This window comes from Desmodus rotundus, chromosome 12 (genome assembly GCF_022682495.2).
Source record: "Desmodus rotundus isolate HL8 chromosome 12, HLdesRot8A.1, whole genome shotgun sequence".
NCBI lineage: Eukaryota > Metazoa > Chordata > Mammalia > Chiroptera > Phyllostomidae > Desmodus > Desmodus rotundus.
The window spans coordinates 25,570,368-25,596,238 of NC_071398.1; the positions used below are offsets into that span (position 1 = coordinate 25,570,368).

Sequence of the window (25,871 nt, forward strand, 5' to 3'; positions counted from 1 at the left end):
TACCACAGTGTCCTCATCATCCATCATCATCATCATCTTCATCTTCATCATCTTCATCTTGAGGGTCACTGTCTACTTCCTCATGGAGCACTAGCGTGGTTTTGAATGCCCTTTATCAATTCTGTTTTGTATGACTACAGCTTTGGTAAGCATAGTTGGTGAAAGAGGATTTCTCAGATTGCACCTGCCCTTCAAGAAGACTCCAAATGTGTATCGAAAATATCAGAGGGCATATGGTGATCCTTTCACTTAACACTTACGACATTGTTAGGCGTGGCCCAGGGTGTGCAAAATCGAGAAAAGTTCCCTGTCCTCATGGGGCATATAGTCTGGTGCCTCTATTCATTGGGGGAGAAATAAAGGGATTCAGTGAACCCTTGCGGTGGAGAGCAAGAACTCAAAGGAGAAGTCAAATTCTGGGAGGGAGGGGACAAGATAGACCTGGTTGTCATGTACTCTGTTCCTTCCTACCACGTGACCTGGGCCCAGTCATTTCCTCTCTGCGGGCCCAAGTCCCGGCCTGTGAAGTGAGGATTACAGTACTTCACCGGGCTGCTGTGATGGTTCAGTGGGCTGGTGTGCTAAGCTTTCACAATTGTTCTGATTATTTCCATCCCCTGTGCCTTGGTTTCCTCATTGGTGAGGGCCTTTCTGGCTCAGAGAGTCTGTGGGTTCAGTCAGCTCCTCACCTCCCACCTCTCTGTTCTGTATGTGTCCCCATTAGTCTCTCGTATCCCATCACGCCCTTCTCTTTGGGAGCTCTGTCACACTGTGATTACATACTATGTCTGCGGGCATCTGGTGCCTCCTGCCTTTCTGTCAGCCCTGGAGAGGGGCTTTGTTTGTTCCACTCGCAGAGCCAGTGCCCTGCATGATGACTGGCACTCACCAGGTACACCGTAGACATTGTCTGAGGGGCGAATACTGTTCTTTTCCTGCCTGGGCTATAGTGAAATGGAGCTCTGGAGAGCTGAGCTACAGGGACCATCTGTCTGGCGAGGGCTGTGTTTCTGGAGGCCTTGGTGGCCTGGACAACATCCAGGCCAGAGCCAGCTGTCAAGCACAGCCTACATCAGATGTGGCAGGCCCGGTTGGCGCTCACAAGCAGAGGGAAATGGTCAGAATAGTTTTTATGAGGGTGTTCTTGTCATGAGTTTCCATGGAAACCGAGGGCTGTCCACCCCATCACCCTGGCATAAGGGAGGGTGTTTAGATGGATCATGAATAGGGCAGTTTGCTTCCTCTTCCATAAATTAGTGAGAACTCACCAAATTTCTTCCCCCCCACCCCCAGTGGGGGACTCTTTGATTCAAAAATAAAAACAAACATAGACTTTGAGTGAGAACTTAGGGTATAGCCAATACTCTCTTTTCATTTCATTGTTCTAGCACCCTCTCCTAGGCAGGTGCAACTTCCCTGATTTTCAGATGAGGAAGCTGAGTCAGAAAGGATCAGCAACTTGCCCAAGGCCACACGGCCAGGGAGTAGCAGAGTTGGGGTCCAAACCCTGGTCTGCCTGTCTCTGGAGTTTGGTGGGGAGTGGCAAGCCTTGGGCTTGGAACGTAAAGATCTTTTTGGGTGCGGGACTGCTTCCAGGGATGCATGGGGTTGGGGGAGATAGTCTGTGTCCCTTCCACAGCCAGGTGGTTGGGCACAGCTGGCAGGGGAGGCTCATCTGAATTCCCATGCAAAGTCAGGTTCAGAGAAGCTAAGGATTGGGCCCACGGTGTCCAGGAAGCCCGAGGCCACGCCAGGTACCACTCCTGACTCCTCGTCCAGTGTCCTTTCATGCTTTCTGGGGTGAGGGGGGGAAGCAGTCATCTAAGCCATCTCAGGAAGACTGGACCATATCCTGTTTGAGTGTTTTAAATTATGTAGACTATGGTTTTATTTTCCATTGAAAGAGGAATACACATTCATTGTGGAATGGTTGGAATATACAGAAAAACACAGCCAAAAGTCTATCCCATTGCCTACCATCCAGAGATCGCTGGACCCAAGCTAGCATTAGTTGTACTTTGTCTTTAAGGGTCACGATCTCTTGCTAGATAGATGTGCCTGGTATTTTTTTAAAAAAACTTTTAAAATGAACTTCATGAAGTATAACTGCCATACAATGAAATGCACCCACTTAAAGTATATATTATAGTGCATTCTGACACATGTGTACACTTGGTGACTACTGCTAGCCTGATGATGGCAAAGGACACTCCTGTCCCCCAAGTGTCCCTTTGCAGTTAGCACCCCGCACCCCCGTCCCCCCACTCCAGGCATCCCCTGGTCTACTTTCTGTTTTGAAATTTCACATAAATTGAGTTATAGAGTCTGTACTCTTTTGTGGTCACCTTCTCATGCTCAGCATAGTGGCCCTGAGGTTTGTCCGTGCTGTTGTGGGTCTTAGAAGTCTGTTCTTTTCCTTTGTGGAGTGGCGTTCCATTGTCTGAGCGCAGTGCCATCTCCTTACCCGTTCTCCTCATGGGCGAACTTGGGCATCTCTATTTCTCCTTCTATAAGAGGGGGGATTGTATCTATTTTACTGGATTGCTGTGAGGTCTGAGTTCCTATGAGTGATGAGAAGAATGTCTGGCACACAGCAAGTACCAAATGAATGGTGGTTGTTATTGATAGTATAATGGTTTTAGTTACTTACTACCTACCTTGTAACACACTACCCCCAGAACTTGGTGGGAGACATTGTAAGTGTTTGCAGTTCGAGGCTCTTTTAAATGATGTGAATGAATGAATAATAAGAAAAAGGGAAGCTTGGATGGCTACTGCCTTTGTTGCAGCTCGGAAGCTGTGTATCTTGGGGACAGGCTAATAGCAGCCGCTGCCTCTTCTGAGATGGGCAGGTTTTGTGTTGAGGTTTGGGTGCTTCGTTTCGGGGGCTCTGCTCTCCTCAGTGCTGGCCTTCCTTCTCGCCCTGTGTCCTGCCTTGAACCTGTCTCTGGTCTTGCTGGGCAGACCCACCAGCTTGCCTCACACAAGCCTCAGGAAGTGGCCTCTGTAGAAAAAAAAAAAGGTATAAGCAGCGGGTGATGAGCTTTAGGCCCAGTGAGCAGATCACTGGAGCGCAAAGCACCAAAATAGATCTTTCTCTGCTAAGTTGCCGAGCAAGTGGAGGCAGTAGCAAGTGCTTTGCATAATTTCCTCCCCTAAACGAAAAGTTTTGCTGTGAACAACTTCTTGGGACCAAAAGAAAAAAAAATTAAAAAGATCCAAATTTTTTTTTTCCCCTGAGAAGCAGTGTGAGAGCCAGATAGGCGTGGGTGTGAATTCCAGATCCACCATTTTGCAGGCTGTGTGATCTTGGGTGAGTTTCTTCCCCTCTCTGAGCCTTAGTTTTCCTGTAGTCACTGGCAAAGATGAGACCAGACGCTGTGTGTGCATGCAAAGCACCTTACGCTGCATTTGACACGGGGTGGGATCCTATAAATATGGAGTGTCTTTTCCTCCCCCTTTATTTTGCCCTTTTCTTGTTCTAGAACTTATGCCTCAGTTTCTGTTAGCTTCCTAAGTGTGGCAGGCAAGAGGGGAGGGGTAATGTTTGGCTTTCCTAGGAGGATGCTTCCAGAACTGTCTGTGAAGTAATGTACTCCACCTCTGCAGGTTACGGGAGAGGAAGCCGAAATGTAGGAATACATAGTAGGCATGAATTCTGCCCCAAAGATGTCCACATCCTGATGCCTGGAACCTGTGGATCTGCTCCCTTATATGGCAAAGGGACTTTGCAGATGTAGTTAAGTTAAAGGTCTTGAGATGGGGAGATCATCCTGGTTTGTCCAGGTGGGTCCAAAGTCATCACAAGGTCCTTATAAGAAAGAGACAGAAGCATCAGAGTGAGTAGAGGTGACATCCTTTGAAGGTGGAGGGAGAGGCCACACGCCAAGGAGCGCAAGAAGGCCAGGCCATTGGAAGCTGAAAATGGCGTGGAAATCGATTCTCCCCAGAGCCTCCAGTAGGGCCCAACCCTGCCCACATCTTAGCTTCAGCCTAGGGAGACTGATGTTGACCTTGAAACTGAAAGAGATTGAATTTTTGTTGCTTTCAGCCACTACAATTGTGATAATTTGTTATAGCAGCAATACGGCATTTAGAAAACATGGTAGGTTTATTATGGTTTCATAGGAAGGTAACTTCTCAGATGATGATATCTGGCTCATTCCTATGTTTTTGGCCTTCTCACTTGGATGGACTGTCTCTGTCTGGCGTTCGAGACTTGGGGGACTCTGGCTCCCCTGAGACCTGGTCTCGGTGCCTCAGTGTCTGTGGTCAGGGCTGTGAGCCCCTGTGGCCAGGATAACTGCTGCAGAGAGGCTTCCTCTCTCGCGCTTTCTCGAGCAGGAAGGGAAACGAGCTGCATGCTCACAGAGGTCAGGCTTCCTGTGTGCTGCTGCCGCCAGCCCACTGCACTGGGGTCCAGGTGGGGTGGGCGTGGGGATCACTGCCCATTGATCTCTGAAGCGAGCTCCTCCCTGTCTGGTGTGGATTTGTGTTTAAGTTTTTAAAAAACAATTGTTTCATTGTGCCTTGGCACCAAATAGCTGCTGGCAGTGTGAGTGTTAGAGACTGCTGCTAGTCCCTGTGGAGAAGCAGGGCCTCTCTGTTGGGACCCTGTTTGGATCTGTCTTGGGTCCTCTTTCCATGCCATGTTCTTCCTGTGCCACACCTGTGAGGTGACAGGGGTGGTGGGCGCTGGGCATTCACATTCAGTAACGTTACGCTTAAGGAATAACCCTGGGGCTGAGCAATGAAAAACACCCCAAGGCTGCGATCTCCTTCGCCTCACTGGTTGCCATCTGTGATCTCTGTCCTTTCCTGTCCTGACATCCCCTTTTACTGATGATGACTCCTGTGTAGGCAGGAAGGTGGCCTCCAAAGATGCCCATGAACCTGTGATCTGTGGCCTCACCTGGTGAAAGGGAATTTGCAGATGTGGTTAAGTTTAGAGACTGAGAAAAGGAGATTATCATAGATGGTCTGGGTGGGGCGTGCCAACGCAGGGGTCTTTAAAGGATGGAACAGGGAGGGTGGACGATCAGAGTCAGAGAGAGAGTGAAACATTCTGGCTTCGAAGGTAGAGGGAGGGTCCGCAAGCCAAGGGGTGCACGCAGCCTCCAGAAGCTGAAAAAGGCAGGGAAACAGATCTTTGCTGGGACCCCCAGAAGGAATGCAGACCTGCCGACACCTGGGTTTTAGCCTGCCGAGACCCATTTTGGTTCTGACCCGCAGAACTGTGAGACAACAAACTTGGGTGGTTTTAAGCCTCCAAGTTTGTGGTAATTTGTCAGAGCAGCTGTAGGAAACCCATGCACTCCCAAACAGGCATCTCTGTGCGGGGTCCCTTTCAGGGGTCTATCTGGTAGGTATTTATTGGACATCAGCTCTGTGCTAGACTCTGCTGGACATTGAGACTCCCAGGTTGAGTAAAGCAACTTCCATCCCTCAGGAGTTCACAGCATAAGGGGGAGATACACATGAAGGTGACGATGCTAAGACAGAGTACGTGTAGGGTAGAAAAAGACGTAGAATCGGACGGGGGGCCATGGAAGGTTTCTCAGGAAAAGTCATTGAGGGGAACTTCGAACTTGAAGTAGCAACTCTGGAAAGGTCCAGGCGCCTCTTGGTTATCTGTACCTGGGCACCTAGTAAGACCTTCAGACTCAACCTGTCCAAAACCGAACTTGTCACCCAAAAATTAAGGTCTCCTCCTTTAAAACTGACTCCTCCTTGCTCCCCATCTCAGTGAGAAGTACAGGACCACCACCCAGCTGCCCACTTCTGAACACTGGTGTCCTTCTGACCGCTCCTTCCCCTGCTATGTCAAATCTGCCTCTATTTGGAGATATGCAGAGATGGGAAGGACTGAGAAGAACATTCAGTACAAGCTGTTTCCTTGTTTAGGAAGCAGGAGGCAGTAAGTGTGAGGCCAGAAGGATGAACTGTGAAGGCAAACTTCCCAGGTTCAAATTCCAGCTCTGAGCTGATGGGTGTGACCTTGAGGTCAAATTGCTTCCACTCGAGGGCCTCCTCCTCCTCCTCACTGATGAAGTGGGAATAACAATAGTACCTATGTCATGGGGATGTTTTAGAATGAAATGTGTTAATATATGAAAAGCACTTAGAGTAACATAATAAATGGCAGTGGCAGCTGATAGAGAAGCCACTAAAAATCAGCAGCAGCCACTTACCATGTCCTCTGAGTAGTTTTATTAACCTCTGTCCTTGGTGCTTTATAAATCCTCCCTGTGCTGCTTGATGAGCCTGCCCATTTTACAGATGGGAAAACTGAGCCTCAAAAAGTAGCATGACTTTCCTTAAGCCACTTAGCTGGAATAGCTCTGCTGTGATTTTTTTTTCTAATATGTCTTTCATGGCAGCCTGAGACAATTTTGAGCAACTCTGGTTTGCGATGTTGTTGTTTTTTGTTCTGTTTTATTTTGTTTTGCAAGTTCTTCTTTGTATCCATTTGCAAGTCTTGGATTAATTTACTGCTGGAGATCTGCAGAACCAGCCTCTTGCTTCCCCTGGACAACCGGTCAGACACTGAAACCAGGGTGCCGGGCCCTGAATTTGTCTCTGTATTCAGCCTCCTCAGTTCTCATAGGAATTGCTTCAGGCTCCACAGATTTTCCCATCACCACGCTCATGTGGCCTAAGGCTGCATTTCCCTGTTGACCTTGACTTTTTCATGGGACCCCTCTAGGTGGGATACATGGGAAGGTGCCTAGTAAATTAATATCTGCTGCAATTATTAAAGCTCAGTAGGGTTTTCGCGGTCTGGCTGCTTCTGTATAGCTGCAATTAAGTTTTCAGACCAAAGACTGGGACTTTGCATTTATTCCTTTAAAATCTCCTTCTCTCTTCCAGATGAGAGATCAGAAACTCAACTACCTGTAGAATGCCAGGCAGGTGATCTAAATAAGAGAAATGAGCTGGGTCTAGGGGACAAATGACAAGAAACACGGGCGGCAGAGTGGGTGAGGTGTCAGGTTTGGTGGGAACCATGGTTAGTGGGAAGCTCATGTGTGTGCCTGCTACAAGGTGAGCAGGCTGTACCCCACACTTCAGGTTCAGGGTCAGCAGATCTGTGGGTGAAAAATATAGGTTGTTGTTGTAAACTTCTCATTTTTACAAAGTATGAAGTCAAAGAAACAAATAAATAAGCAGCATGATCTTGACCTAACAAGGCTCGTCTGCAGCCAGATACGTGTGGCGTTCCCAAGCCAATACTTTATAGTCTGAGATTGTTGTTGAGGACTTTTGTGATTTCTGTTGTTGCATGGTGTCCCCTCCTTTGCTTTTGTCAGCCACATTGTTGATCAGCGGGTCCTTGGGGCAGGTGGGGATCCTGGGAAGACCCCCTTGTGGGACCTTATGCGAGTTGTGAAACTCATCCGAGACTCAGTTTCCTCATACAGAAGCTGGCCTTTATGGTACCCCCCTCCCAAAGCTGCTGTGAAGCTTGGGGGGGGGCAGCCCTTTCCACAGGGCCTGGGGGAGGGTGTGTTACATAGATTTCAATAAATGTGAATTTCCTTCCCCTCAATTTGGATTCCTTCTCTTTTCCAAATTTTGGATTGGAAAAAAAGGAACTGAGAAAGACCAGAGCCTGGGGTTCATCACTAGAGGCCACTCTGCAGGGTGACACTGCGCGGCATTCAGGCATCCTGGCATCCTGGCACCTAGCCCACTGTTTTGGTTTCTTTGTTGTTTGTTTGCGTCGGCCTTGCTCGGACTTGCCTTGAGCCTGGAGATGCCCTGAGGCAGCCTGGGTAGAGGGCAGAGTGAGCCCTGCAAGGAACCGGTTCTGAGTCCTGGCAAGTGCTAAGGCCCTGTGGTCAGAGAGTGTTTGCTGTGTTTAAACCAAATAGACAAAAGGGGCAGGGTGTTGGGAGCAGATGGCTGGAGTGATGTCAGGAGCTGTGGGCATGCGGTCATTATGGAGACTCCACTGCATAAACTTGATCTTGTGTTTTGAAGAGTTTTTTTTTTTGATGCAACACATGTTAAATATTCAGAATAGTGAATAATTAGAAGACAAACTACCACATAACCATCACTCAAATCCAGACCTAGAACGTTGCCAGCTCCCAGAAAGCCCCACAGGAGTCCTCAGGTCGCCCCTCCCCCCTTCCCAACTGGCTTTCACTTTTCTTTATGACTTGACCACCTATATGTATGTAGCATTTTGCTTTTTCACTGAAAAATAGCGCAGGAAGTTTCCAATTCAACTGACCCACATAATCTAAGATGCCTTTTCTACTGGTCGCCTTATAGTTCACAGAGTGGCTGAACCACAGTCAATTCAGCTAGTCTTCTACCTTCTCTGTATTTCTAGGTTTTACATTTTTATTTAGCCACAGCGAACATTGAGATAAAGGGGCCCCATTCTTGCCCTGTTATTGCAAAAATAATACCTGCTTGCTGTAACAAACTCAAGCAATATAAGTGAAAACAAGGGTATTTTTAGGGTATTTTTTTTTTACATCTTTTCTGTGTGCATACGTATTCATATGTACACATATACTTATGTATGTAAGTTTGTGTATAGTATTTTTAAATTAAACTTATTGGGGCGATGTCGGTTAATAAAATTATATAGGTTTCGGGGGTACAATTTGATAACATATCATCTGTATATTGCATTGTATAATTACCACCCAAAGTCAAATCTTCCATCACCATATATTTGACCCCCTTTGCCCTTGACTGTGCCCCACCCCCTTTCCTTCCGGTAACCAAAGTTCCCTACTGGTAGACAGGGATCATTTCCCATGTAGCCCCTGTGCCTGCGCCCCTGTGCCCCAGTGCTGCCACTTCTGCAGGGGGTGCTGCTGGCAGAGGAGTCGCTGGGTGCGCACAGTGAACCTTTTAATAGATCGTGGCGTATTCTCCCCTGAAGAGGTTTCTGTCTCACCAACCGCAGCCTGGCTTTGGAAGGATCGTTATTGAGTTAATTCTCTGTTGTGCATGTTGAATCTCTCAGGCATTTCTAGACCCAGGAGGAGTCAAAATCACAGTCTTGGTTCTAATGATGATGAGAGGCGTATCTCAGCTCTGCCCTGGCTTTTTCTGCTTTGTGGTTTTCATCCATTCATGAGCCTCTGTTTATTTTAATTAATACATGTTTGAGTTTTTAAGTTATGCAGTGTTTCAAAATACATCGCAGAGCATAGAATATAATGTGATACTTCTGCACCCTGTCCCAGTTTTACTAACTCTTAGCATTTTCTTTATGATACTGGCTTGAGATCTTTTCTTAATTAAATGTTATAGATATGGCTATAAAGCCCTCTGTCATTTCTCCCAGAAATAACCACTTTGTGGAGTTGGTTAGTACCCTTCACTTTTATGCTTTATACTCTAAATACACTGGGATTGCTGGAATCACCATTACCCTTGATAATGGGCTTGTGTCTTTTATCTAGGTCATTACCACGTGTCTATACTTTAAAACTTTCTACAATGTTTTTCTTGCTCAGCATTTTTTGAAGAGAAACTTTTAATTTTGAATAATTTTGGATTTACAGAGTTCTACATTGTCTTCCCCCAGGTTACCGCCTCTTACATTACATGGTAAATGGGCCCAAACCAGGAAATTAACATTGGTGCGTTGACTATTAACTAAGCTCCAGACTTCATTTGCGTTTTACCAGCTTTCCCACTGTAGTTCCTTTTCTGTTCCGGATCCATCCAGAATCCCACATTGCACTGAGCTGTTCTAGTTTATCTACGTCAGTGCATGTAGATCTTTTACGAATTGCTGTTGTAGAGTGACCGTTGATGACTGGGGCCAGTCTGCTCACTCTTCTCATGCTGGACACTCACGGTGGTGTCCTTGCTCCTTTGCGTGTGTAGCAGCGCTGCAGCCAGTGCGTGTGGGAGTTCCTGGCGGGTGTGTGCTGGGAGGTGGAATCTGCTGGTGGGCTGGAGTGTACATTTCTAGTGTAGTCGGTAATTGCCAAATCCCTCGCCAGAGGCCTCCTTCTGCCTCTTGACTGAGTTCCTACTTGGCACCAGGCACTGTAGATATGAAAACGAGCAGGGCAGAACTAAATAAATAGAGGCAAGACCACCCGCCAAGGGCTGCAGCGGACACCAGAGGACCCTTGAGGGAGCTGGATGAACACAGTGGGTGACGATGGGGAGGAATGAGAAGGGTGAGGGGATGGGGCTCCAGGCAGGTGGAATGACTGAACGTGTGCGTGCAGAGCTGGTGTGGTCAGAGCGTGCAGGCACCAGGGACAGTGTAGGCTCCGGGGAGCACACACCTTGTGTCCCAGCCAGTGACCGCCTGCCCTTCCTAGAACACACCATGCGCGCGCATTTCCCTCTCAAGGCCTTTGCACTTGGTGTTTGATCTCCTTGGAATCTTCCTTCCAAACAACCACCACAACCTCCCTCACTTTTTTCAAGCCTCAGCCTAGAGGGCACCTCCCCAGGGGAGGCTTTCCAGATCACACCTGCGACCAGAGCTCCTCCCCTGTCCCGTCACCCCCATGCCTCACTCTGCTTTGGTTTAATTCTTACAGCACTCAGTGCTACCAGATATAATATGTATTGATTTGCTTCCCAACCTGCTCCCCCTGCCCCCTCGCCCTGCCCCCCTGCTTTAGGATGTAATTCCTTGGGGGCAGGGATTTGGTCTGTTTGGTTCCCTGCACGTCTCCAGCTCCCACAGCTGTACCAGGCACATGGGCCCTGAGCAGTTCTTTGTTGACCGAATGAGAGGGTGGGCATTGCCATTACTGTGATGATCTGTGGAAGATGGCTAAGCTCTTTGCTGGGAGCTGCTCTCTCCTTAAATCCTCTCGTCTGCTCCATGAAACAGCCCCACTGTCTTGGGTGGCTGCGGCACAGTGCAGTTGGGATGTGGACCTCTGCCTGGCCTGACCCTACGCTCCAGCTGGGAGCCCAGCTGGGTCCCTGGCAAATGCTGGGAAAGGGGGAGGCAGGTTGTAGGCTTCAGCCCTAGACTACAGAGCTAGACAAGCATTCGTACCCCCTGGGCCAGACTCAGGTCTTATGGGGGTATGGACTTGGGAGGCACCTGCCTGGGCTGGACTGGTCCAGGGGGCTCTCTTGCCCTAATCCTGCCTTCTCTGAAAGGGAAGGAAGATTCTCACCTTCTAGCTGACTGTAACAGGAACTGCCCCTCCCCCCCCACACCCCCTACCCCCCACCCTAGTTTGCAAAACAGAGCCTGGTGGGGAAATGAAGGGCTGGCTTGCTAACCACAATGAAGACTCATTTGCAAAGGCAAAGCAGGGGCAATGGGCCCTTCTGTGCCCCCAGCAGAAGGAACAGGCTTCTGCAGGCCACGGTCTTGTGGGAACCACTCTCCAGCCTTGCCCCATCCTTGGGCTTGGGAGCTTGGAGACAGTTACGAGCTGAGGGCTTCATAGTCTTTTCACCTGCAGTCTTCTGCTTTGTTAAATGGGGTAAGAACAGTCATATTGTGGTGATAGCGTAAAACTCACACGAGGGAACACATGTAAAGCCTTCTCCAGGGCCTGACTCCTTGTGAACATGTGGGGGACGTTGGCCGACCCATCCGCGGTGGTGGTGGATTGTTGGCGTCCCTCTCCTGGCCTGCACACAGTAGCAGATTTTTAGGAGTAATCTTCAGGTTAAGCAGCAGACATGAAGGAATATCTTCTAATGCATGCTCTTCTTTTCCTTTTTTAGAAGAATTTGCCATTTTAGTTAAACTTTGGTGAACAGTCTGATACTGAGTTGACTGAGAACACAGTGAGGACCAGACCCCGTTTCTACAAAGTTGAAGAATGAGACAGAGGCAGGCCCTCCTGCCTCACGTCTGGCGGGGAAGGCTGGGGGTGCCCTGTCAGCTCTAAGGGAGCAGGGTGAGTGCCAGAATGGGAGGGTGTCCATGTGCCAGGGGTCCAGGCATTCCCCACTAGGAGCAGTGTGAAGGCTTCTCGTGTGCCCAGCTCGCACGGTGCTGCCTGTAGCACTAATGCAGGGAAACAAGTAGTTACCGTAAATGCGATGAGGGCCAGGAAAGGGGAAGTGGAGAAGAGGAAGGGAGGCCCTCACCGGGAGGGGGCATTTGAGCCGGGCATTGAGCTGAGCTGAATGCTCGTCGCTGCCCATGGACTCCTCGGAGGACCTGCTCCTTCCCTACGGGAGAAACTTGCACTGTGAGGGCACCCCATTTGGTGTTCAAGGACCCCGCGAAGGCCCAGGATGAAATCACCCCTTTAAGAATGAGGGCTTTACCTTTGTTCTTGTTTTTTTAAATCCTTACAGGAGGATATATTTATTGATTTTAGAGAGGAAGGCAGGTGGGGGGGGGAGAGAGAGAGAAAGAAACATCGATGTGAAGGAGAAACATTGACCAGTAGCCTCCTGTACGTGCTGCTCTGGAGATTGAGCCTGCAGCCTAGATATGTGCCCTGACCAGGGATGGAACCCACGACCTTTTGGTGTATGGGACAACTCTCCAACCAACTAAGGCACCCAGCCAGGACAAGGGCTTTGCCTCTTGATGGAGGGCTTTCTAGACCAAGAGGGCTGGGTGGGGGACATTACCAGGTGTGTGGTGGGTTCACCCCAGGGCTCTGAGGGGAGCTTCTGGAAACCAGGACTTCTCTTGTAGTCTGTCCACATCCCTCCGAGCCCTTTCTCTTGGCCATGGCTGTCTGTCAGCTGGAGGACCCTGAGCCCGTGGCCTGGCCAGTGTGGCCCAGTCGCTGCTGGTGAAGCAGGAGGGCCTGCTGCTGCGGGAGGTGTCTGGGGGGCCCAGGCCTGTTCTGATCACTAACAAGTTGAAAAGGTATTTCTGCCTGTTTTATCTGATGACTGACATTGGCAGTGGGAGCCCTGATTACTTTTGGCATCTCCGCCAGTGGGTTCTTGGCTTCAAAGAAAGTACCCACCTTTAGCCAGAGTCTAACCTGTTCACCCCAGGGTTTTCTGAGAGGCCACTGTGGGAGCAGCCCTCTGGAAAATGGAAATGGGAGGGAAAGGGCTGGGCTGGCTGGGCTGCAGGTCTGTCTCTGGGAGACGCCCCCACGTCACTGCTGTGTTGTCTTTGGCATCAAGGCTCGCCCAGGTGGCCCTGAGTGAATGATTTCACTTTCCTGAGCCGTCTCAGGAAAATGGGGGTTTGTTCCTAAGGTTGCAGGGAAGATTCAGGAGATGGTGAAGTCAGCCGTGGCACCTAATAAATATTTTTGTAAAAAGGGTCTGGTTTGTTCTCTGTCCAAATCAGGTGTTTTTGCCCTGGGCTTGACCTTGGCAGGGCTCTGTTTTCTGATGGCAGAATTGTAGGTCTGTCTCTGTAGGAGCTGGTGGGGTGGCATTGGGGAACCCTGTCTCTGGAGCTGGACTGGTGGGGCTCAGACCCCAGCTCACCTGACCTGCTGGCGCTTCAGTTTCCTGTCTTGCAAAATGGAGGTGTTGATAATAGTCGCCACTCACCTCTTAGGACTGCAGGCGGGCCCCTGAGATGACAGACACTAGGCACTTGGCTGGTGGTCAACAGACCACAAACTCTCAGAGCGACCGCTGCCTAGAGGGGTTTCTGGGCTGAGATCCTTCCCAGGATGCTCCTGAGTAGAATCCAGCAGGGCCCCGCTAGGCCAGGGGGAGGTATTTCTTGGAAAGGAACTCACCTTGCCCTGTGTCATGGTTAAGAGTGCAGGCCTGGGTGCTAGACTGCTGGGGTCCAATCCAGGCTAGGCCGGAGTGGTCTTGGACAAGTCATCGCATCTCTGCCCCATTTTCCCCGCCTGGGGAAAGCAGATGGCCATTTCAGCCTCACATGAGCGCATGTGTCAGGATCTCTGGTATGCTGCCTGGCTGTGCTGGATGTTTCTGTAAATGTGGCTTCCCCTTCTCTTTTCTCCTCTTTGGTTTCCCTTGAATCCAAGAGGTCCCTGGTAGGAAGATGAGGGCCACCGTTTTCCATGGGAGGATTCAACATCAATCATCCTCTAGGATTTTCTTTACCCCCTGTGGTCAAAGTTGAGATAATTGTTGATGTTCTCAGAACTTTTCTTTTCCTATAAAAAAACAAGGGACAAACCACAAGACTCAAGAAATGAGCGTATGTTTCTGTGCAGTGCTGCTGGCTGGCCTGAGGTCAGGGAAGGGTGTGACGGAATAAGAGGCTGCTGTTAAAAGGGGAATTTGTGTTGGCTCTTCTGTGGGTACTGAGAACTGTCAAATTCCTTGCAGACATTCATAGAAATTGTGTTCTCGGTTGTCGTCGTCCTTTGCACATGGGTGGGCCCCCACGCCAGGCCCAGCAATGCCATTTCCTCTGGGTTTCAATGCCTGGCTTATCAGAAGGCAGCATGAGCATCTATTTCTGGTCTGGCTAGAAATAGTGTGGGTCCTGGCGGAAAGCAGAGCGTGGAGTTGGCTTCTAGAATGGTGAAGTGGCCCATAGGGAGGGAGTGGGGAATGCTCTCCCTGTGTCCCCGGGCAGACTGTGCCCTGGGTGCCATGGCGAAGCCTGGTTTCCAGAGGGTGCCCAGGGATCGTGAGTCAGAGGCGGGAACGTGATTGCCTCAAAGGTGCTTATGGCCTTTCTGATGAAGTCAAAGAGAACATCTGTTTGGTACCGGCATTGTTTTCTCCTGTTTGGATATCCTGCATTTGTAATTGAAAACTTGAGATAGTTGTAGATCAACATAAAGTTGTAAGAAATACATAATACAGAGAGCTCCCATGTAGACTTCACCCAGTTTCCCTTGGGGGTGACATCTTACAAAACTACAGGTGATGTCACAGCCACATTGGCTCCATCCACTGCCAGTTTGGTTTGGGTTCCCTAGTTTCCCCTGCTCTGTGTGTGCAGGGTGTGTGTGTATAGTTCTGTACACTGTTACCACGAGTGGGTTCCTGCGTGCATCACCTCACCACAGTCAGTAGTCAGGACGGTTCTATCACCACAAGGGTCCCTCAGCGTCCCTCTTAATAGCCACACCCACCCTACCTCTAAACTCTGAACATGTCTCTTTCCGAAAGGCCTACGTTTAATAGATATAACACACGTATGGTGCAACACACAGGGAAGTGCAAGCTCGAATCGACACACGCGACTCTCCCCCTCCCCAGACTGCCCCCACAAATCCGAATGCTCGTGGGGTGGCCACCCTCTGCCTTCCGTCTGCACCTGTGCGTCCTGTGTGGCCGCCTTGGCCTCACTCCCTCTAATGGCCGCTTCTCTCCTGTCATAACTCGGACATGCTGAGGGCTGTGCCTTCGGCATCGGTGGTTGCGCCGCAGAACTTAGTCACGTTGTCCTGTTTCCGCGGGTGTTACTTTATAATTCCTATCCTATAGGGTGGTGGGACAGGTTTGCTTTTCACCAAAGGTATAAGTCCTTCTTAAAATCCATCTTTCCAAGTGAAAAGGGAGAGTCGAGTTAGAGACAAATGCTAGACAAACAGCGCCAGCACTAAGCAGGCGCGGCAAACTGTATAAAGCTGACAGTCAAGTGACTGAGATTTGAGAGTGTCAGAAACACACACAGTCCCCTCCAGAACAAAACCAGAAACAAAATACAAACACAAAAAGGGAAACTAAAAACTGGTCTGGTGGGGGGAAAGTCTCTACTTTGTCTTTATGTAGTGAGGATCTTGGGTGCAGTTTTGACACACAGTACTGTTTTCAGGCCAAAAACATTTAAGAGGCTGCGTACAGGTGGTAAGTCCTTCCTTTCATGTCTTAATGATTTTGTCACATTCGCACACCATGTGCTTTATTCTGAATACTTATCTTAACATTGACTCACTCTTTTTGACTTAATTTTATTTTTTATTAAAAAAAAATATTTATTTATTTATTTTTAGGGGAAGGGAGGGAGAAAGAGGGAGAGAAACATTGATGTGTGGTTGCTCTCACACGCCCCCTACTGGGGACCTGGTCCGCAACCCAGACATGTGCCCTGATTGGGAATTGACCCAGTGACCCTTTGCTTCACAGGCTGGCACTCAAGCCACTGAGCCATATCAGCCAGGGCATTTTTAAACTTCAATTTATATGGAAGACACTTTGATCTCACCATTTAGAGGTGCTAGATGTGTATTCTTTCCAATTCACATTAAAATACATCACAATTAATACATAACAAAATGTGGGTGCCTTTTAAAGTCATCTCCCGTATCACATGCACAAAATGATTCTCGGTTCATTTCCAGCAGGAGGGAGAAAACATCCTATTTTAGTGACACGATTACAATGAATATATGAAGAATGATTTGATGATTGGTGTTTGGGGTTTTAGCTGGTCAATTCATAAAGCTGCTCTTTCTCTCATCTTCTCCTGAGTGTGAAAACAATTGAGAACTGAGGCACAGGTAACTGATAAGTGGCTATGAAAAGGTTCACTCTGTGTTTGAGTGCAAGTCCGGCTTATGTTGACCTCTGGCCCCTGACCTCTGACTTGGTGACTCTGTCACTGGCACTGGCGGATGCCCACAGGCCTCTTCGGGGCAGCTGCCCTCTGAGCAGCAGGGAGTAGGGCAGAGCCTGTGGTTCCCGGGGCATAGATAGACCAGAACTGGCCACGGAGGCTGAGCTGGGCACGCCCAGTTCTGTCTTCCAGACTTTTCTGTCGGAGGGAGTCCCCTGCTCCCCTGGGGAGAGGGAGTCCCCAGAGGGAAGAGAAGCTTGGTGAATTTCTCTAGGATCACTTAAAACTCTTAAACAACCATAAAAAAGTAGCAAGCATTTCCAGGTGAATACAAAGGCTTACAACTGTTAATTATTTTTAAGCAAAGATAAGGGCAGCCCCCCATCTCTGGGCTTTAAAATATTTTTTAATATCTAAAACTCATAGAACAGTTTACATCTAACCAAGTTCTTTCAGATGTATCTACCTATGGGATAGATATTATTTCCCCATTTTCCAGATGAGAAAGTAGAGGCAAAGCCAGAGTAAAGAGACCTACCTCAAGTCGCATAGTTGGGGCAAGTAGAGTTGGATTTAAGGCACATGTCTGCTAGATTCTTCTAAAGCTGGGCTCTTTCTACTCTCCCACATTAGACCTTTTCTGGCCACGTGTTCTGCAGTGGCTCTCACTTACTTATCTGGCTTCAAGGTCGCATGCTGCTATGTAGGTGAAGTAGCCCGGTGCCCCTGACTTTTACAGCAGGGTCCTTCCCTGAGACATAGCAACACTGAGGCAAAGTGAAACCACCAGCAGTGGTGAAGGTGTTATAGAAAGGGGGACAAAAGAACATCATCCCAAGAGCTACACTAACCTTGACTGAGACCTCCTGGGAACCACAGGGTTTTTAGTCAGTGTAATTGCATCTCAGTTGCAGAACAGCTCAGTGAAGGAGGTATTGTTATCGCTGTGTGTGCAGATGAGGACACAGCCATGACTTGCCCCAGCTCCCACCTGCCATTGTGGCACAGAGCAGGGATTTGAAGGTCTCTGCCCTCCAGGACTCCCTACGGGGAGGGCTGTCTCCTCCCCCTTCATCGGGTTAACTCCAGCCTTCAGAACTCAGCCAAGATGCAAGCCCTCAGAGAAGCCTGTCTTCCTGCTGCTGGAAGGAGTCCTGTGTTGGTGTTTTGCTCCTCTGAGATGTTTAGTGTGGTTGTAGGTTTACGGGTTCATGTGCTGCTTTGGACAGGGCCTGTCCTCCCTTCCAGCCTCTGGGCTCCCAAGGTTGGGGACTGGGTCTGTCTGTTTCATCCCCTCCCTCAGTGTGATCTCAGCCACTACCTGGCTGATCGAATGGCAGAAAGCAGGAAAGGAGGGTGGGACTACATGCGGGAAGGTGCCCCAAACTGGCCTGTCTCCTCTCTTCTCGAATTCCTCTGATGATTCCTTGAAGATACTTTGTTAAGCTTGTTCGCAGATGGTGCCTCCTGAGCTGGAGTGTGGGAATTGGGGAAAAGGCCACGTGTTTGCTGTGCAGGTAGGCGGATGTCCAGGTGGGGTGGCAGGCAGCCTGAGAGGGGCCCAGCATCAAGAGTGGGAGGAGAGAGGAAACAGGAGTTTGAAGAACAGGGTCACGAGGACAGCCAGCTAGGGGGGCAGTGGAGTCAGGCAGGGAGCAGGAGGGCGCTGGAAACCCAAGTGTGTGTCTACAGGTGACGGGTGGGGAGGGTGTAGGAGGTCAGCTGGGCCTGGGGAAGACCACGGTGAGGCTGGGAAAGGGGGGAGGGTTGTGCAAAGAGGTCTCGCTTCTGTGGCTGTGTTATCTCACTTCTTCAAGCAGGAAACACGGCTGCTGAGCCCCACCTCACCAGCACGCAGGGTCTGAGCTCTGGCCACCACAGCCAACTTTGAAAATAAAGTCGGTCATCTGAGTGACTGTGTGCCCCTGGCAGAAACTCTCACCAGTGCAGGTCAAGCCACCTCTGCAGCCATTTGCCCGTCACCTTTCCCACTGTAACTCCTATAGTCAGCAAGCTGGGGGAAATTTGTTTTAACCTTTTCTCACGCTTTTACACACACATGCACATGTATAAACATAGGCATCCCTTCTTAGCTGAGCCTAACACATTCCTAAAAACACGACGGAGAGCATCTCCTTTGGACAGCACAGCAGTATATCACGCTACATTACATGGATACAAATGTAGTGTATTAACCAACTGATGAAAAAAACCCCAACCGATTTCCCCAGATTGCTTAACACCCTTAACCACGTAGAAACGAACCCATCAAATATTTCTGCATGGACAGCAACAAATACCTGATTGTGTGACGCTTTAATGGACTTGTCACTGGGCATGCTTGTGAAAGTATATAGGATACTATAATACATAGCATTGGTTGTAAAATTTGTTTTTTTCCCCTGTCCTCTGCTCTATAACTTAATAGACAGGACATTGAAATAGTCTGTTAATAATACTAAAGATAATCATTTAAATTGGACCCTTGTGATTTGCTTGTCAGAAGCAAACACTAGGGCTCAGGAAGGATGAGTACGGGCAGGACATCGGGTTTGCTGTACAAGGATTTTCCACGTGGGAGCGCCGGGCATGCTGCCCTCCCCTGTAGCCGGTGCGCAGGTGCGCTTTCTGCAGGTGTGCCCCAGAGCAGGTGTGCGTGTGATCTGGGCGGTGCATTTTGCGTCAACACTGTGTACAAGTTATAGTGGACGTTCAATAGTGAGCATGTGCATAGCAAAGGACACCTGTGTGTAGCATGTGCACACATGTGTGCATGCATGTGGTCACACCAACACGTATACACACCGGCACATACATCCAGGATCCTGCTTACACAAGCCTTCGGGAGTTTTTTCCACATCGGTACATACAGATCTGCCTCTTCAATTCCCACAACACATACACTGAGAGACTGTTTTTTCCTTCTGTGAGTCCCTCTTTGTTCAATTGCATTCATCTTAAAAATAATAGCTAACAAGAGTTTAGAAGTTACTACATCTTTATTAAAATCGTCAGGCACTATTATAACACATGCATGTGCACACACATATCTAGACCCACACCCACACTCATTTAATCCTCAAAGACCACTTAGTGCTTCTGTTGGTCACCAGGAGGCATGGAGGTGAGGCTCCTGCCTGAAGCCACCTTGGATTCGAGCCCAGGTGGGCTAGTTCCCGAGTCCATCTGCTAATCACCAGCAACTGCGGGGCACATCAACAAAAGTGCCCAACAGGCCCCTCAGGCTGTCGATTACTGTAGAAAACACCCCTGCTGGGGGGGGATTTTCTTCCTGCCCTCTCACGGCTCCTGGTAATCAAGGGGGTGGCCAGTGGGCAGCCTGCTGGGGCCTGTGGAGCTGGCCCCGGCCTACGCAGAAGGCCTGGGAAGTGGTAGTGGCAGCTGTGAAGGGCTTGGTGATGGAACCACCGCCACCTTCTCCTCATGGAGTCCCCAACCACCTGCTGAGCATAAGCTGGTGGCTTTACACCTGCATGTGAGGGCCCTCCCTGGCTCAGGGTGATGGCTGGGACCCTCACCAGGACACCTGCAGCCCTGAGGGTGTGGTCAGAAGAGGACTGCCTTCCACTCTGGGGAGAGACCTGAGAGAATCGAAAACAGGTGCTCAAACAGAAGCTTGTAGTGAGTGTTCATAGCCGCACTGTCCACGGTAGCCAGGAGGAGGGAACAACCCATGTGCGTCAGTGGATGGATGGAGAAACGAAGTGCGGCCCGTCCACAGACAGGAGTGAAGCACTGACCCGCTACGACACAGTGAGCCTTGGGGACCCACTGCGACACGGATGAGCCTTGGGGACGTTACACTACGTGAGAGAAGCCACACACCAAAGGCCACATGTTATATATGATCCCATTTGCATGAAATCCCTGAGTAGGCAAATCTGTAGACTGGTCTATGTAGGGGCTGGCGTGGGGCTGAGAGGGGACTGGGAGTGACAGCTCAGGGGCATGGGTTTCTTTCTGTGGTGATTTTATTAAAATGCTTTAAATCGACTCTCGCGGCGGTTGCACTCGTTTGCGGATTCCTGAAAGTCACTGAGCGCTACATTTTTTTAGTCTTATTTTATTTTTGTTTTTATTTTTATTATTTTTAAAATCCTTATCCAAGGATGTATTTATTGATTTTAGAGACAGAGGAAGAGCGGGGTGGGGAGGAGAGACACACACACACACACACACACACACACACACAAATGTGAGAAACATTGACTGGTCGCCTCCTGCACACGCCCCGATGGGGGCTAGAACCTGCAGCCTAGGTAAGGGCCCTGACTGGGGATCAAACCCGCAACCTTTCGGTGCATGGGACAATGCTCCAGCCAATGGAGCCACCCTGCCAGGGCTGAACTGTACATTTTAAGTGGATGAATTTCTGGCACATGAACTATATCTTAATAAAGATATGTTTTAAAAGAGAGAGAGTGTGCACTGATATCTGTAATTTCAGACCACCTGCTGATCAGAGATACCTTTGGGGGGCGAGGGGCAGTAACATCTTGCCCCAGATCCCTGTCATGGCTCTGCTGGGGGAGCCAAGGGAAGCTAATAACTTCAGTAACTGGGACTTGCCCACACTCATCACCCTTCTGCCTGAACTAGAGAGGCAGTGGGACTGTGAGCCCTCAAAAATAATGATCCTGCGTCCCGTGGGGGTGGCACAGAAACTGATAGCCTGACTCAGTGGAGGCTGCTGAGGGCTGACCCTGTTTGCTATATTTCTCTTCTGCACGTGGAAGGCAGCTTGGTGTGAGCACAGCAGCCCTCTGCTTGAGGCCTGGGGAGTTGAGGCCCCCAGAAGCAGCCCTCAGCCCACAGCGGGTGGGGTCAGGGGATAAACACCCCAGCTCCCTTGCTTCTGAGTGAGGCTAACTCTGAGGACTGTCAGAGCCCCCGTGGGCTCAGCTCCAGGTGCCCACGGGGGTACCAGCTTGATAACATAGCCACCCCTTTCTCTGCTCCTTCCCTTCTCCTGTCACTTCCTCACACCTCTGCTTTGGAGACTGCCTCCCAAATAAACCGCTTGTGCTTCAGTCCTCCCCTCAGGGTCTGCTTCTGGGGGAAGCCAGACCGAGGCACCCGAGGAACCTAATTCATTCATTCCATGGGCCTCTGAGTTTCTGCTCTGAGCCAGGCGCTGGCGTAGGCAGCAGTGAGGCTCCGGCTGTGAATGGGACAGACAACCTCTGTTCTCCTGGGGCCTAGAGAGGGAGCAGACAACACAGGTGAACAAATACACTTAAAAATACAAATGGAGCTGGTGAGAAACTTTATAGCACAGATATGAAAATAGTGGGATGTACCAATTCAGGGAGATAGAGAAGGAGGACAGTACTGTGGAGAAGTCACTTAAACGAGATCTGATGTGGGCAGGAGGCAGCTTGTGCGTGTGTGTGCACACACACGTGTGTGCGGTGGGACTTCCTGGTGGAGCACAGCGGGATGAGGGCTGCGTGTTCTGGTGCTGCTTCTCGTAGTCCCTTGCTTGACCACAGGAAGCTATTTAAGGGTTCTAATCCTGATTCTTCCACTTGCCAGTGGGTGGCCCTTGCCAAAGTAGTTCACCTCTCCATACCTCGGTTTTTTCATCTGCATATGGGGACGATCTCTGTACCTGCCTCCTGGTGTTGGGAGGAGTGAGAGTCAGTGCAGAGGTGCTGTCTTGGCTCACCCAGATCCCATCCCCAGGCCAGGACACCCCTCTCCCAGCTGCCGAAGGCGGGGAGGGCAACAGGCCAGCCTCCTTGCCTCTAGGAGAATTCGCTTCCCTGGTGTGACCATGCTCCAGAGCCCCTGTGCCACCAGGCTGAAGGCCGTCTGCTGCTGGAGCTGCAGCCGAACTGAGCTTTCTCCTCCTGCCCCATCCCGCTCCCACACTCCTTTCTCCTTCGAGCACCCCCATCCCCCAGTAAACACCTGAACGGAAATCCCTGCCTCACGGAGGCTCAGCTTCTAGGGAACCCATCTGCAACAACCTGGGAAGCATCAGCATGGTGCCCGGCACATACTAAGTGTTCTGTGAGAATTTTACATGATTATTATCACCTTTAATTTTATCCTCATGGATGAGACTGATGTGCCTGTAAGATGCTTGGGGGCCAGGACCAAGTGCATCCTGTGAAATGTCTGGCTCGTGGTTAAAGGTATGATGACTAGCTAGTCCGTGTTCATGGATAGGAATGTTCAATATGTCACTTCTTTCCAACTTGGTCTATAGATTCAACACAACCTCAATCAAAATTCCAACAAGTTATTTGGTGGCTGTTGATAAACTGATCCTAAAGTGTGTATGGGAGGCAGAGACCCAGAACAGCCAGCACAGTACTGACAAAGAACGCAGTCAGAGGGCTGATGCTCCCCTACTTCGAGACTTACTCTGACGCCATGGTTGTCAGGACGGCATGGTGTCGTGAAAGAATAAGCATGTAGCAGCGGGGCAGAACCGAGAGCCCAGGAATAGACCCATCCGAATAGAGTCAACTGATCTCCGATGAAGGAGCAAAGGCAATTCAGTGGAGGAAGCATAGTCTTTTCCCAAGTATGATGAATGGCCAGTACCTCTCTGGGGAGGAGATAGGGAAATGGTCAGGATGACGTAACAGAGGTGACCAGTCCTGGCTGGGGAAGGTGGGTGCCTGCAGCCTCACCTGGGCTGGGGCTGGGTGGAGGATGCTGTCTCCACTGACGTGAGAGACCGTGTGTGGGTGACCAGGGCCATCGGCATCATTAGAGTGGCTCTTATTTCCTTGTCTTCCCATTGCCCGTGTTTTTTCCTCTCTCTGACATTCTATGTGTGTGTGTGTATCTCTCTCCTTGTCTGGGTGGCTTGTCCTCTGTTCCTGTCTGGTGTCTCTGTCCTTTTACCCTGTTTGGGTGTCTCCAGTTGTCTTTGTTCATATCTGTGTGCCTGTCTCTTTGTGTCTCTCCCTCTGTCCCATTCCCATGTCTGTCCCTGTCTGTGTCCCCATCTCCCCCTGTCTCCTTCCTCTTTCAACAACTATTCATTAGGCTACACTGTATATCACCATCTCTGCTTACAGTAGGGATGCAGTGGTGAGGAAGGCAGCACCGTCTACGGAAGGAGTTCTGAGTCCACGGTTCACACCCATAAGCACAGCCTCTGCTCACTGCTGTGGGGAGAGGGGCTTGGTCTGTATAACAGAAGGGGTCGGAGGGTTTTCCGTGAGTTTGGTGGTGATTGGGCTGCGAATGGAAGGGAGAATTTGGAGCTAAACAGGCTAAGAGCATTCCTGGCGGAGCCAACAGCATGTCTGGGGTGTGAGGCTCTGAGGTTGGGCCGGTGTGGCTGGAGCACGCGGGGGCCAGCCCTGGGCCTTGGTTCTTAGTCCTCGCAGCACTGGACACTGCAGAAGGTTTGCAGCCCAGGACTGCATGAGCATACCTGCATGTCACAAGAGTGGCTCTGGGGGTAACTTCGGCTACTTCAGAAGGCCAGGTAGGATAGAGCAGGGGTGTTGGCCATGGAAGTGGATAGAAGCTGACAAATTCAAGAGTGGTTTAGAAAGGAGAATTGGTCAGACTTGGTGATTGCCTGAAGACCATGTTGCATTATCTGAAAAATGTTTTTAGTTACATACATGTGTCATATTTTTATTATAATGTGGCAGAGAAAAAAAAGCTCACAGTAGGCTAATTCAGAGACTCCCTCTTAGAGATATTTTATGGGGAAAGAGACTGGTTAGATAATCATTGTTAGACTAGACAGGAAATAATAAAGAATATTTGCTGAAAGTCACTAAGTTCTTGACTAGCAGTCAGCTGGGTGGGTAAGTAATTTCTGAGAACAAATGTTAATACCTTTCATGGTCTTAGGTGGTTGCAAAAGCAGTTAAATCAGCAATGCTGATTTCTTTCTAGAAGACTGTGGATTTCAGAACAAAGGACCTGTGTTTTGTTGTTTGTTTTGTTTGTTTTGTGGACTGAAGATACAGAGAAGAGATAAGACTCCCAGATTGCAGGGTTGGGTGAAGAATGGGGATATGACCCCTTCCCTTCTACCTGCCCAAGGTTTATGGACACCAGTCCCCCCAATAATAGGGCCACCCATAGTTGATCAGTGGTTTTTAAAATTTGTTATTTTGAAACAATTTTAGATTCCTGCAGACATTGCAAAACTAGGACAGCGTTTCTGTGTTCCGTTCATCCAGCTTCCCCCAGTGGGAAGTCTTTCATAAGCGCAGTTATCAGACCCAGGAAATTGGCGCTTTACAATATTATGAAATACACTACAGGCCACAATTGGCTTTCACTACTCTTTACATGCAGTCGTCTTTGGTTGTGTTTTGTTCCGGGGTTGGTGTGTAGTTCTGTGGAATTTTATCACACGCGTAGATTTGTGTGACCACCGTCACATGCGGGATGCAGAACACATGCTGTTCGCTTAGAGTCTTTTCACGTCACTTCATGACCCTGGTCCCCCAAAGCGTTTTCAGTCTAGCCAGATCCTGGTAAGAAAGCAGGAGGCTTAGTTCATTCCATCCTGTCTTCTCCGATTTTATTCTCTGCACCCACACTCCAGTAGCTGCCTGTGAATGGCCATGAACCTTTTCTGCTCTTGTTACTGATTGTTACCGAACAAAAAAGGGGGTTTTGGCTGCCTGCCACCATAAAATCCAAACTCTTGAGGCAGGTGCTGGTGAAAAAGGAAGGAGGTTTTATTCTGGTGCTGTGTGTTCTAGGAGAATGGCGAGAACTCCGTCTCAAAGTCCGTCTCCTCAGCAAGACCAAGACAAAAGCCAGTGCCCAGAGTTCCTGCTCCAATTTAAAGTGCAGTCTTTGGGAGCTCACAGGTGGCTGCTGAGTGGTCATCCAGTAGCTTAGCTTCTTTCAGGCTGCTGCTCGTTTCAGGTTCCCTCCAGAGGGTCATGGGCGGTTGCTAGGGTCACAAGATTATGTGTTCCCAGGAAGGACAGCATGAACACACCAGAAAATGCATCACCAGCTTGGCAAGAGAGCAAGAGAAGCTCCCACCTAGAGGCCGTGGGCCAAGTGGCCGCTCAGGGCACATGGACCATGGACAGAACAGGCAAGTCCACCATCTGAGTGCAGGTCTAAAGCAAGCCAGCCACGAGCAAGAGAGGGAGCCTTTTTTGTTCCCTTGGGTTTATATTAGCTTGGGTGTGGGATGGACCAGGTGCTTTTTCAAAATGACCAATCAGCTCCCCAAACTTTTGCATGGTTTGGGTCAGTTCTCCTCCCTTTTAGTTGTTTCTTTCCCCAGGCTAGACTGACAGGCCTCTTCGGTCCAGCACCTCCCCCTGCTGCCATTTTGATTTTTATGGTGCAAGTGCTGGCCTTTTCCTGGTCTCACCCCCAGTCTGGTACCAGAAGGGTGGGAGGAAGGGCTTTTAGCATGCTCAGTGTGGGAACCTCCTCCTGCCGCCACCTTGGCAGGGGGGAAGACTGTCCACCAGTAACACTGTTCCCACCGTGACTCCACGGT

General features: G+C 49.7%; 1 protein-coding gene across 1 annotated transcript in view; it reads left to right on the plus strand.

Annotated features, from left to right (window-relative positions):
* The window catches only part of PLCG2 (phospholipase C gamma 2), a 151,179-nt gene that overhangs the window by 24,532 nt on the left and 100,776 nt on the right, over window positions 1-25,871 (plus strand). The gene's annotated exons all lie outside the window — the stretch shown is intronic.